At 45.2% G+C, this 12,019-nt stretch overlaps 1 protein-coding gene across 37 annotated transcripts in view; it reads right to left on the bottom strand.

The window, feature by feature from the left end:
* LOC110497361 (GRB2-associated-binding protein 1) overlaps positions 1-12,019 on the bottom strand; it is a 65,948-nt gene that overhangs the window by 30,999 nt on the left and 22,930 nt on the right. The window contains exon 1 of one of the 37 annotated variants that reach the window (XM_090210407.1): positions 6,519-6,676. The exons of 32 other annotated variants lie outside the window; for them this stretch is intronic. The gene's annotated coding sequence lies outside the window, so the exon portion shown is untranslated. Of the gene's footprint in view, positions 1-4,729; positions 5,095-6,518; positions 6,677-12,019 lie in introns of those variants that run through there. 4 more of the 37 variants (XM_090210402.1, XM_090210399.1, XM_090210410.1 and 1 more) reach the window with 4 other exon arrangements.

A 12,019-nucleotide genomic window follows, 5' to 3' on the forward strand; every position in this document is an offset into this window, starting at 1 on the left:
AGGGTAAACAGTGTCGCTGTGGTGTGGGAATAATCACCAACCTGGGGAGCTCTGTTCACATTTCCCCCCAAAAAAGGGAACCGGACCTCGTAAGTCAAGCGAACCGAACTCAGGCCACCTCTCAAAATGGAGTGCTCACACCGCACAACAAATTAAGCTATCAATGTGCTGGCACATGCAGAGTTGGCAAAAATTGGCTGAAAGTGACCAAGTGTGAATCCTTTCAGTTCTTCCGAACACACTTCATATGAGGTTTGCGCTACCGGTGCTGGCACAGAACAAATAGACAGCTGGAACACCAAAAAAGCTGTTTACATATCCTAATAATTCAAAAGATTGCTCAGAACTAGGTGTTACATCGTTTAGGACCTTAACCCAATTAAGACAAGCAGATAAATGTGTTTACGTGACTAATGCCATAATCAGTTTGATATCGAAATATTAATGTGCATGTAAACATGCTCAGTGTCACTTCTTGAGACTTTATTCTACTTCCTGAATCCTGGGCCAGCTAAGTCTTACTTCCTGTGCTCGGTTAGTTTCCTCCTGGGCCTGGTTGCCACAATTACTGTATAATCGCGTAATGAACAACTGACTGAAGAGGGGACGGCCGGGCATTCATGCGGTTCAGGCCATTTCCACCGAAACATGACCTCTAAACATGATATAACTTTGTTGCTCCTTGCTGAAACAAGCAAGATGTTGCGGCAAACAAGAAGAATTTGGTTTGCCTATGCAACACCCCCCGCCCCCCCCCCAAAAAAAAAACTCTTCAAATTGTTGTTAGTGAGTGCGGTCAATTCATTAACCTTCACAGGCCTCATCACAACCACAAAAAACATCTCAGCACTACCAGTGACTAAAACACCTAAACTGAAAGACAAAGACTTTTGCTTCCCAGTAAGACAGCCACATTCCTTGCAGACAAAGAAGCAGGATTTTATTATTTTTCCAGACAGTGTCACATCTTCAGACTTCAACCAATCTCCTGAATCCTGAGCCAGTGAAGTCTTCCTTCCTGTGCAGTTTATGGTCCTGTTCCTGCACGGTCAATAAAAGAGGTTGGAGACGGCACGGTCTGCGTGGTCAGTTTCCTCCCGGGCCTGGTCGCCAAACACTCCCCATTAACAGAGCACAGCCCCCCTCTTACACTGAACAAAAATATAAACCCAACATTTTAAAGTGCTGGTCCCATGTTTCATGAGCTGAAATAAAAGATCTCAGAAATGTTTAATATGCACAAAAAGCTTATTTCTCTAAAATGTTTGTTTATATCACTGTTAGTGAGCATTTCTCATTTGCCAAGATTATCCATCCACATGACAGGTGTGGCATATCAAGAAGCTGATTAAACAGCATAATCATAACACAGGTGCACCTTGTGCTGGGGACAATAAAAGGCCACTAAAATGTGCAGTTGTGTCACACGACGCAATGCCACAGATGTCCCAAGTTGAGAGGGAGCGTGCAATTGGCATGATGACTGCAGGAATGTCCACCAGAGCTTGGTGTTTGTGTGGATGTATTATCTTGTCTTTTATTTCAGTCACGTAACATGAGACCAACACTTTACATGTTGTTTATATATTTCTTCAGTGTATTTGCACATTGTTACAACACTGTATATACCCATAATATCACATTTGAAACTTGAGAGTAATGTTTATTGTTCATTTCTTACTGTTTATATTACCTATTTCACTTACTTTGGCAAATGTAAACATATGTTTCCCATGACAAAGAGAGAGACCGTAAGACTTATTTATGCTGCAGCTCTTTGCTTTTCACGAGAGTGGTGAGCGTAGCTTCTTGTTGGCCAATCATAAGTCAAAGTGGCAATAGGGTAGTCAGAGCCTCCATGTGGGGCAAAAATTAGGAAATAAAATTAGGAGATATTGGAATTATAAATTAAAAGGAGAGAAGGTTAGGCTACAATGACCAAGTACAACAGTAGGCTGCTACGTTTATATTCTAAATGGAGTTGTTTGTAACTGTGTAGGACTCACGCTATACTATTAGTCTACTATAGAACAAGTCTGATTGGTTGGTTGCTCGTCTCTCCCTCCTCACTGTTCATGTCACTCGCTCACACACACACACACACACACGGCCCCTGCTAGAGCGTCACCTCGTTACCTCTTTATCAGCTCCGTTGCCAACTGAAAATTGACACTTCCTCATTGCGCTGTTTATTTCTGATTGTTTTCTAAAACAATGAAGATGTCCAGTGAAAGCAGGATGTGCAATTTGTTGACATTACAACACAGTAAAGACTTGGATACATATGATCCTGAATGTTAATTATTAAAAACATGTTAAATTCACTGCTCTGTTTTGCTTGTTTACAGCGGGTCATTTCATAGCCAATTGTCAGAGGCACTCTAGTAACGTTACATCACCAAAACTCTTACTGAGGGGAGTTACTGGGGCGGACTGTGGTCTTCTCAAGTCCACTAGTGTCGACTGACTGGTATGAAATGGACTAGCATGAACTGAACAAAGAGTTCATATTTAAAACCAAACAGACACTTTGTTGATAATTGATTGAAACAGGGGGCTGGGTAAGAGAGGGGTTGATACGAAGGCTTTGCCTGCCTTTAACAGAATATTCTATGGGCACAAAGTCTACGTGCTCATTTAGAACACATACGGTGGGGGAAGGGGATTTTTGTCCAAATAGAATAAGAGTGGCCCTCTAAAAACAAAAAGGCACACAGCGAGTGACGTTGCCGAGCACCCAGGGAGAGGTCACGCATGACAGTCTAGACTGCAGCTCTGTGCACACTGACTAAGGTGCTTGCTTTTTATACCTTCTCACTTTCTTTCCATCACTGCATAAATTGCTCTGTTTAACTGGCTAATTTGAGGCATTACAATGAAACAGGAAAAATAAATATATTCGGCCAACCCATCGTGATTAACTTGACATTAGGTCAGTTACAAAACTTCAGTTCAAACTAATTTTGCTTCCAATAAAAAACTACTCTCCCACATCACAAGCAGGAGAAAAGAACCGTATTTGAAAACCACAAATGGGGGACTCCCACATCCAGTCTGAGGTCATTAAGTAACGCTGTCTCCAGGAAAACCACCATAGGACCATATATTGATTGCCCCATGGCCCTAACACAACCCCTCTACAGAGAGTCAGTCCCTAGTTCCTATCCCCAGCACCTGAGCTGATCTGTGAGCCAGCAGCAGGCTTGATGGAGACAGGGCTGAGGAGGCCACACACTTCCATTACACAGCCCTTGGCTAATATGAATCATGGAGAATCCCCCTCAATTCCTGTGTGTGTTTAAGCAAAATAGAGAGGGAAAAAAGAGGGAAAAAGGAGAGAGAAAAATAAAGTCAAACTGGTAAGGAAAGATACGTAGGAGGAGGAATGGGCTGAGGAGCACCTGTGACCTTCTATTACAGCAACCTTGTAAACAACATGCCAGGTGTAGGCTAACACCAGAGGGGTATACTACCAAGCAAGATCAATGAGTTAGCCAGCAAACTTTGATAAACAACCAGAAATACGTTTATTTTCTCTCTCTGTGGTGAGGGGGGGAGAGAGAGAGCTCATCCTGCTGTGGAATAGGACTACAAAACTAAGATCACATCCAACTCCTCTCTCTGTGCTCTATTCATTTCTTCCTACACTAGTCAGTAACACAACAGAGATGTACAAATAGCCAGGAGACAAGATTTGACTCTGGATGGGCTCTTCTGAATAAGGGCCAACATCAAAAGGAAAACAGTGGCCAGTCCACCTAATGTCGTCATCATATACTGTGACCTTAAACACTTTCCTCCCCCTGGAAATACCCTGGCAGGGACCTACATCTGCCGTGTAACATAAGGACGGTCCTCTCTCTCCTCCTCTCTGTAAGGGAAAGGCCAGCTGTAAAAATAGCCTACAGTTTATGCAGAGCACTGCTAACAGCAACAGAAAAAGGCATGGAATCAGCATAAGTCTTCATACACATGAGGCCGCAATAACAACGGAGGAGACAGACTGGAGATTATGGCGACCCAAACCCCCCTACGCAGAGTTCACAAAACGTTTGCTTTGCTGAGACTAAGACTGACTAATGATGAGTTCTGCAATGTTGCGAGAGCAGAATAAAAGTAATAATAATAATAAAAACTGAAAACAGGAGCTCCACTTCTCTCATCTTGTTTTCATATGACGTTAACAATGAAGTGACCCAACAGCCAAGGTACAGTATTCTACCAAAAAGCCCTACACCCACAAACAACAGCAAGAGAAACATCCTCACCTTACAATTCCATGTCCTGTTGAGAGGATATATCCTAAGTGAGGATGCATAGAGAGCATCCCATCTACATAGCCTTCCAGTATGGTGCTGTAGCTGTATGCATCAGACCCCGAGCTGCACTGGCTGGCTGTGATCACTGTATTGATCTACCATGATGAACAAAACAAGCCTCCCTCCCTCCCCCTCCCCCATCCCACAGTCCCGCTCTTTGATGTGCAGCTGTGAAATTCACACCCAGCGAGACGCCGTCACCGTCAGACCTCAAATCCCCCAACCGCCCTCTACACTGACAGTCCAAAGAACACACATCCATGTTGGATAGCCCTGCTATCCAGCCAAACAGTACACACACACACTTCTTCAAAGGCTTTCCTGTAGTCTTGGGACCACAAGTGTGCAGTACTGAAACAATACCTTCTGCTTCTTCCCATTTGAGATAACTGAGGTGCTTTAGTTCTTACCGGTCTGTGGGAGTGTTGGTCAGCTGGGAGGTGTTATCCAAAGAGGCACAGTTAGAGGCAGTTCCCCTGTCCACCAGATCCTACTATCCCAATGTCCCATCTCTGCTGCTGTCCCTGTGTCATACTGTCACCCAACGCCGTACTACTGCTGCTGGGACGGCTAGGTTAGTACTGTGTGACTGACTCTTAAGGCGAAGACAAGAGGAGCTCTCAGTCAGGGGTCAGGCCACAATCATTCATTAGGAAAGGCAGAGAAAGAAAGAGGGGGTGAGAGAGAATGAGAGAGGGGGGGGGGGGCGAGAGAGAACAAGGGAGGGTGGGAGATCAATAGCACTGAACAGTAACAGTGTTCCTGTGGGAATGGCCTGGTTTTAGAAACCGAGGACCGTTTTTATCTCCCTCTTCAACTGGTTCGGTTTTCTCCACCACCTGCAACCCGAAACCCCCAGCGACAGACAGGGTTGATGGTTGCCAGAGTGGAGAAATCCTCCCTCCCCACCACATCCCCCAGTACGTACAGCTCCAGTCAGCCCAGGTTAGGCTGCAGAGGCCTAAGGCGGGTAAAGCATTAACTATGAGTGAGTGGGCTTAAACATTAACGTGTTGGTTGATTTCCCATCGTTCATGGCTGAGAGAGCGTGGTTAAGTAACAGTTCTCACACAGCGACTGAACACACAAACACCGACTGAACAGTAGGTACCAATCCATTCCTCGAACGCCAAACCAAATAACCCCCCCCCCCTCTCAATGTTTACCAGGAAACAGGGTCTTTTAGAAGAGAAAAACACGAGAGCGAGAGAGGAGAGAGACAAACACACAAGGAAAAACCATCCCTTGCTGCTGGAAGTTTCCACTTTGTTGGCATTTTTCTCATCTTTTTTTTAAAATCTTCCTGGTCATCTGTTCCCGACACACACACACACACACACGGCAAAAATACTTCCTGTTTTGCTTCCATTGTCACGCGGCAGGGGGTCCCCATTGGTCAGGGCTAACTATAGACCCCCCCCCCCCTCCCCCCTGTTGGGCTTGGTCCCATGGGAGGAGGGAATGCTTTAGGAGAGGTGCCCTGTCCTGAGTGTGAGGGGGAACTGGGGATGTCCTGTCTGTCCATGCATCCATCCATCCAATCAATGTCCCCTTGGGCCCCCACAACTCCACAAATGTGTAATTTGGTTGTCTCAATGCAATACGGAGCGGAAAGGATTCACACACTGATTACACAAGTTAGATAATATACTGTATAGTGCAGGTTACAAACTCAATACCCCCATTGACATGGACATGCAAGTAAACCTAAATGAGATTTAGCTCCCCTGAGAAAGGTCTACTGTTTATCCCAATGCTACCAGACAGAAAGGCTCTTATTGAGAGTGTTATTACCTGGTGTTATTACCACAGGTCCTGCCCAGCTTCCTCTCCTCGTCTTCAAATAATACCCGTCGCCTACAACGGCCGCCCTGGAGGAGGCTTCACCTTACATAAGAGTGAGGGCGGATGGCACACTTCCACCGCCCACTTCCTGTCTCCCACGTTACTGGGTTTTTAGCTGAGGCGTCAAACACTGTCCACACGCAACGGATAAACAAACAAGCTGCGAACAGACGATCTACAACGTCTGACTTGAAAGAAAGAGGCACCATAGGCGCCGAGTGAGGGTAGGTGTTACCCGCCAGACGTGTGGTTCGAACATCATTTCCCCAACAACAAGTAAAAAAACTGCATAGCAACCAGAGGAAAACATGGCTACCACTAGTATGCCAACGAAATCAGGGGGCAATGTTTTACCTGGTGGTGCCGATTCGGAGTGGAGACGGGTATAGGGAAGCGAAGACAGGAGCGTGGTAGCTAGCCATCCAAGCTGCTTGCCAGCCAGCCAGCGTTGAGCCGACCAAGTCTGGTTCCTTTCCTCCCCAACTCCGTCAAGCCTAACACCCTGCTCCAATAACCACTGGCCCACAGGAAGTAGACACAATGGACTGAAAATAACAGAGGCCACCTCCCCTCCACCCACCACCTCCTATTCCCTGCTCAGCTACGACAGGCTGTTTCCACCGAGAGGAGAGGGGCCTACACTAGCAAGGCCAGTGGTACAGCGGCGAGGCAGGACAGAAAACACCCTCACCGTCCGCCCCTCGCCAGGCTGTGGCCAAATGGAGTCAGGACCTTAGTTCTCCTTATGTCTGGCCCAAAAGGCCTGCTGACAACCTGTTGCGTCCGTTCCAACCTGTTGTCATACGTTGTCATGCAAAGTTCATGATCCTACTAACAGATGGTCAAAAGATTATCATATGCCTAATAAGTTGGGGCTTTACCAATACCCATGAAGGACAGGTTAACTTTGACACAACCACAGTATGTTGATGAAGCTGATGGAACCAGAGAGAGACAGCACTAATCAGTAGAGCTTCCACACTACAGCAGCAGGCTGTGGGTGGTGGAGAAGCCAGCCAGACAGACACATGACTAGACCTTCTCACTGCCCACTGAGGGTGTGTGTGTGTGTGTGTGTGTACGTGCATGCCTGTGTCATGTGGGTTTGCGTGCTTGAGTGTGAATGCTAGGGCTGTGACGATTACATGATTTTGGGTAACGATTCATTCTCATGCAAATGACAGTCATGGTAATTTTTTATTTGTAAAAAAAATGTGAGCTTCTAATGAATCTTCAAAATTGAGCTATGACATACTTTCTTAAATATTTCACTCCCGACCATGTGGTTCTGCTCGTAAAATAATTACGAACCTTAACCATTTCCATTTTTCCGTGATGAGGGTAAAGTTCAAATCCCCCTCTTCCTAAAATGAATATATTGTGACGATGACAAAATATATACAAGTTTACTGTCCATAATTGTCAGTTACACACTAGGTAGCCTAGTGGTTAGAGCGTTGGACTAGTAACCGGAAGGTTGCAAGTTCAAACCCCTGAGCTGACAAGGTACAAATCTGTCGTTCTGCCCCTGAACAAGGCAGTTAACCCACTGTTCCTAGGCTGTCATTGAAAATAAGAATTTGTTCTCAACTGACTTGTCTAGGTAAATAAAGGTAAAATAAAAAAATAAAATAAAAATTAATACGATTACTGTGGCAGCCATAGTGAATTAATGTGTTTACATGTCTGCATAAGAGTGTATGCATCTAACGAGGAATCCCTGGCCGGTATACACACACTCTCCCTCCCTCTCCTGGGTCCCATCCTGAGTGTCTGAAGACAGTGACCAGCAGACGACACAGACCGTCTCTAATCCAATCAGAGAGCAGAGATAACCCAGACTAAATCACATTTACTGCCCTGGGCTGCGTTGATTCAACCATAATCCAATTCCTCTGCTTTATGACTGAGGAGGGAAAGGAAATGGGCCTGAAGTCACACTGACTATATTTAAAGATAAAGGAAATGGAACGAACTCAACGGACAGTCGCAGGCATGTGGTTTGTGGATGTGCTTGATGTCGCAAGGGACATCACGTTAGTGTTTCCTCACCAAACCATTAGAGTACACAGTGTACAAAACATTAACACCTTCCTAATAGTGAGTTGCACCCTTTTTGCCCTCAGAACAGCCTCAATTCATTGCAGCTTAGACTACAAGGTGTCGAAAGCGTTCCACGGGGATGCTGGCCCATGTTGACTCCAGTGCTTCCCACAGTTGTGTCAAGATGGCTGGAGGTCCTTTGTGTTGTGGACCATTCTTGACAAACTATTGAGAGTGGAAAAACCTAGCAGCGTTGCAGTTCTTGGCACATGTTGTGCCTGGCATCTACTACTATACCCCGTTGAAAGGCACTTACAGTGCCTTGCGAAAGTATTCGGCCCCCTTGAACTTTGCAACCTTTTGCCACATTTCAGGCTTCAAACATAAAGATATAAAACTGTATTTTTTTGTGAAGAATCAACAACAAGTGGGACACAATCATGAAGTGGAACGACATTTATTGGATATTTCAAACTTTTTTTAACAAATCAAAAACTTAAAAATTGGGCGTGCAAAATTATTCAGCCCCTTTACTTTCAGTGCAGCAAACTCTCTCCAGAAGTTCAGTGAGGGCACTGTACATGTTTTTTGTCTTGCCTTTTCACCCTCTGAATGGCACACACACAATCCATGTCTCAATTGTCTAAAGGCTTAAAAATCCTTAATTAATCTGTCTCCTCCCCTTCATTTACACTGAATGAAGTGGATTTAACAAGTGACATCAATATGGGATCATAGCTTTCACCTGGATTGACCTGGTCAGTCTATGTCATGGAAAGAGCAGGTGTTTTGTACACTCAGTGTAAAATGAGTATTTACAAATGATTGTAAAAAAAAAAAATATAGCGACCAACACGACTGCAATACTTGACCTTCTATAATCAAACAGTCCTTATGGGGGCTAAAAGCTTGCAAATGTGAACGCTTCAACAAGTGAGTGAGAAGCAGTTTATTTTAAATCAAGTTATACCACACCTGTCTCCTCCTACAAGTGCAGGTACATCCCTTTGAGGATCATAATCCTGCCCTTTCTATAGTGACTCCAGTCACATGACGTTCCTGTGTGTTTCTCCTCTAAGAAGCGTTAAAAGGTGTTGGGCCTGTTGAGGCATGTTGTTCAGACAGCAAGGAGAGAGACACCTCCCCCTCTCCTCCAGTCCCTAGGAACCCTGCTCACTGGCCCAGATTATCACACCGATACAGTGCTTCACTTTCGATTGTCTGTGAACGCGTGCATAGTGTGTCTGTGATTGGAGCCGCGAGGCAGCAGAGGAGAAATATGAACCATTTCCCAAGTCAGGCCTAACGCAAGCAGCCCCAAAACAATATCAGCAATTTCTCAAATAGTTCTCTAGATGTTTTTTGGCCCTTTATTTATTTTTTTTTTTTTACAGAGGACAGGGGTTGACTTGAGCCTACTCAGGCCCAGGAGGCTTGTACACATGGGGGTGTGACTACGTGCTATGACGTAGGTTAGGTTATGAATTGTGGGAAAGGACCCATAAATAAGCATTTCACTGTTAGTCTACACCTGTTAATTACAAAGCATGTGACAAATCAAATTCTCTCTGTCTGTGGCGTGAGTGTTCCTGACTGGGATGCGCACGTGTGTTCCTGACTGGGATGCGCGCGTGTGTTCCTGACTGGGATGCGCGTGAGTGTTCCTGACTGGGATGCGCGTGAGTGTTCCTGACTGGGATGCGCGTGAGTGTTCCTGACTGGGATGCGCGTGAGTGTTCCTGACTGGGATGCGCGTGAGTGTTCCTGACTGGGATGCGCGTGAGTGTTCCTGACTGGGATGCGCGTGAGTGTTCCTGACTGGGATGCGCGTGAGTGTTCCTGACTGGGATGCGCGTGAGTGTTCCTGACTGGGATGCGCGTGAGTGTTCCTGACTGGGATGCGCCCGTCTGACTGGGATGCGCCAGTCTGTCAGTGCGTGTGTGTGTGTGTATGCGTTCCTGAGAATTGTGCCATGATGCGTCTCTCCTGTTAAACTCTGCACACCACAGCTGAGAACCTGCAGGGGGTTTCAGTTCCTTAATGGGGTAAACACCCCTGTGTTCATGGAAAGAACAGCAACCACCCCACTTCCTACTCCTGAAGCAGTTCTCTGAAACTATGAGCAGTGGGCTATTGACATGCTACTCTGTTAACACCAGTGGTGTAGCATTCAGGAGTGCAGCCGTTCATAACACACGCAGATGTGAGAAACTATGGGCACAACTGAACTGCATGAGGTCAGCACTGTTTTACATGGAACGATAACTTTTCCAAGCATAATGTATCTGACAGTGGTGGAGCACAACAGTTCACTGTAGATTCAAGACATTAAGACACAACTAGGATTCTACTGGTATCCAAAGAACCTCATGGAGCAGACAGTGACTAACAGAGCAAAGACACCTTGATGGACAATGAGAAGACGGGAGTAGAGAACTGTGCGGCTGTCTATGTGGTTTACAGTAGTCAAGACAGACAGCATAACAGTTTGCTTACACTGCTGCTGGAGACAAGACTCTGGACTAACCAATCCAAATGGGATTTTGTATTTTTTCTGTCTGCGTCTCCTCTCCAGTGATCCGTCAAGAAAACCCCACTACCACCGCCCACCCCTCCATGACCACAGCAACCCTCCCTCCTCCTATCCCACTCCACCAAACCACTACTAAAATGTATCCATCCCGCTACACAACAGAGCCAGCCAGTCTCTCGTTCTCTTAACGGCATAAGCCATAGCAGCAGCACCACCAAATAAAGCAGCGGCCCAGCCCCAGGCCTTCACTCCCTCCATAACATTACTCTGACTGTTTTGGCCCACAGGACAGAGGGTTTCCGTGAACCCAGTGGACATAAACTTTAATAATCGAAAATAATGAAAGCCAATGGCCCGTAGGCTGGGAGTCTGCTGTGTATGTGTTCCCATAGATAGAACAAGGCTAGTCTAATGACAGCCTACTGTGTTACAGCAGCAATTTCCCTCAAGCCACTGGAATGTCTTACTACGCACTATATTACGCTCTGCCACATAACAATGGGCTGGTTTTTGCGTTCTAAATGACTGTGTTTACATCACTATTGTGACAGAATTTTGTTGTTTACATTTGTTTGCATCTAAGAGAAATTGTAGGGAAGTGAGAGTGGAGGCAAATAAACACACTCGTGTGCACGCGCACACACAAAGTGCCAATAAGCCTGGTGGCCTAGTCTTCTCAATTAGTGCCTTCAGAAAGTATTCTTACCCCTTGACTTATTCCACATTTTGTAGTGTTGCAGCCTGAATTAAACATTTTAAAAAATAAAATCCACTCATCTACACACAATACCACATAATGACAAAAGTGAAAAATATATATATTCTTACATTTTTGCAAATATTGAAAATGAAGTACTTAATTTACATAAGTATTCACACCCCTGAGCAAATATTTTGTATAAGCACCTTTGGCAGTGATTACAGCTTTGAGTCTTTCTGGGTAAGTCTAAGAGCTTTCCACACCTGGATTGTACAACATTTGACCCTTTATTATTTTCAAAACTCTTCAAGCTGTGTCAAATTGGTTGTTGATCATTGCTAGACAACCATTTTTAAGTCTTGCCATAGATTTTAAAGTAGATTTAAGTCAAAAGTAACTTGGCCTCTCAGGAACATTCACTGTCTTCTTGGTAAGCAATTACAGTGTAGACTTGGTCTTGCATTTTAGGTTATTGTCCAGCTGAATGGGAGATTAATTCACCAGTGTCTAGTAGAAAGTAGACAACCAGGTTTTCCTCTAGGATTTTGCCTGTGCTTAGCCCCATTACGTTGTTATTT

The sequence above is a fragment of the Oncorhynchus mykiss genome, chromosome 19 (genome assembly GCF_057628025.1).
Source record: "Oncorhynchus mykiss isolate SJ-2025 chromosome 19, ASM5762802v1, whole genome shotgun sequence".
NCBI classification, from domain to species: Eukaryota; Metazoa; Chordata; class Actinopteri; order Salmoniformes; family Salmonidae; genus Oncorhynchus; species Oncorhynchus mykiss.